This window comes from Chiloscyllium punctatum, unplaced genomic scaffold (assembly GCF_047496795.1).
Source record: "Chiloscyllium punctatum isolate Juve2018m unplaced genomic scaffold, sChiPun1.3 scaffold_124, whole genome shotgun sequence".
NCBI lineage: Eukaryota > Metazoa > Chordata > Chondrichthyes > Orectolobiformes > Hemiscylliidae > Chiloscyllium > Chiloscyllium punctatum.
The window spans coordinates 325,962-328,024 of NW_027309858.1; positions in this window are offsets into that span (position 1 = coordinate 325,962).

A 2,063-nucleotide genomic window follows, 5' to 3' on the forward strand; every position below is an offset into this window, starting at 1 on the left:
TGCCTTCGTTGCTCTGTCCTTTGAGCGTAGGAGTCGGTACGTTATGTTGAAGTTGAATAGGACATTGGGTGATGCGTCTTCTGGAATACTGTGTCCAGTGTTTGTCGCCCAGTAACAGCAAGGAAATTATTCAGCTAGGGTAGGTTTGGAACAGGGATACCAGTGTCTGGCTAGTGGGGAATGTTTGAATTATAACGAAAGGTTGGATAGGCTGAGATTATTTTCACTCGAACACTGAAGTTTGAAAGGCGACCTGATAGAAATTTATAAATTAATGAGAGCTCAGCTCGAGTTAACTTGAACTGTCTTTTCTCCAAGGAGGGGCACATCAAGACGAGACGGCAAATGTTTAAAGTGAAAAGAGGGATTTAAAATAAGACATGAGAGGCTTTTTTCAACAGAGGATGGTTTATGTATGCAATTCACTTCCTGAGGCAGTGATGAATGAATGTACATTTACAATATTTACAAGATATTTCGGTCGATAAATGAAGTGGAATGTTTCAGTGGGATTAACAAAAGCTATTCATTCATGCCTAGTACATAATTTATTGCCCAGAGGGAAGATCAGAATCAACCACGATATTATAGATCTGGAGTCACATACCAGCCAGACCAGATAAGTATGGCAGTTTCCTTTCATATCAGGCATTAGGGAAGCAGATCTACAACAACTGATTCAACATCATCATTCGACTCTAGGTATTTATTTAAATAAAATTCCAGCATCTGCCATGCCAGGGTTTGATCCGGTGTCCAGAATTATATCTGGACATTCATATTAACAATGCAGTAATAATATCACAAGGGCATTATTAAACCTCAGCAGTCACAAGAGCCATTATATGCGACTCGTTTAGTTTGGCGTTATGTTCAGTATGAGCTGGTAGGAGTGAAAGGCCTGTTTGTGAGTCTATGACTTTGACGCTATGAAACTGGCACCTGGTTGGGATTAACAGCAGCGTTAACAGTTTAATTGATCTCTTTCTGGAATATGTAATCTTGCTGGTTACTCTGGAGGTTCTTCTGCTCATTGAGCCCTTCCCATACACGGGACTGATGAACTGTCTGTACCCAATTTGACTGAGTAGATGAGTTTCCACTTCAGCAGGTAAAAAATCCCACATTGCGCTGGTTTCTCTGTGATATCGGTGTCCTTGTATCTACCCAGGATGAACGATTGGTTGAAATCATGCCCACGCAGACATAAGTCCCGTTGTCCATGTTGTGAATGTGTTTTTATTCTTCCTGATACACCTACAGGGTGTGGATGTCGCTGGTCAGGACAGCATTTGTTGTTCATCCTGATTCGCAACTGTCTCGCTGCACGAGAGACATGGATTCGATCCCAGTCTTGTGTGACTGTGTGCAGTTTGCACATTCTCTCTTTGATTGTGTGAGTTTCCTCCCACATACGAAGGTGTGCAAGGTGCTGGGATCAGCCATGGGAAATGAAGGGGAACGGAATAGTTATGGAGTGTGTGTCTGCTAGGATGTTCTTCAGAGAGATGGTGTCGACTGGAAGGGCCGAATGGCCTGCTTTCCCACAGGGTCGTCATTCTCGGATCAAGGGTCAGCTATTTCGTTCAGGTCCTGGAGACACAAGTAGGCAGGATTGGGTAAAGATGGTAGCATCCCCTGTATAAGTAACATGCATGAATGGGATTGCAGGAAATTAAAGGCATGTTCTCTGTTCCTGAGGTCAGGCTTCCATTCCAGGTTTTATTCATCGAACTTTAACATTACCAGTACCGCGTCTGAGTCCCCAAGGATGACTAGTTCAGTCTATAACCACAACACCACCTTCTCCAGGTTGCAGTATTTATTGGGAACAAGAAGCTGATTCTGAGCTGATGCGAACAAAAGCAGATGCCAATGTCAAAACCACTGATCCAAACAGGAAAATGAAATTTCGCACCTTGCCAACCGAAAGTTAAAGTCTCCACACGCTTTGGGTGCGCCAATCGGCTGTCTCAGCAACATGTACTGTTTATGGTCATAATATTATAAATGGGGCAAGTATTCACTTCCGCCCCGCTTTTGACCAGCAGCTGTCCCAACCT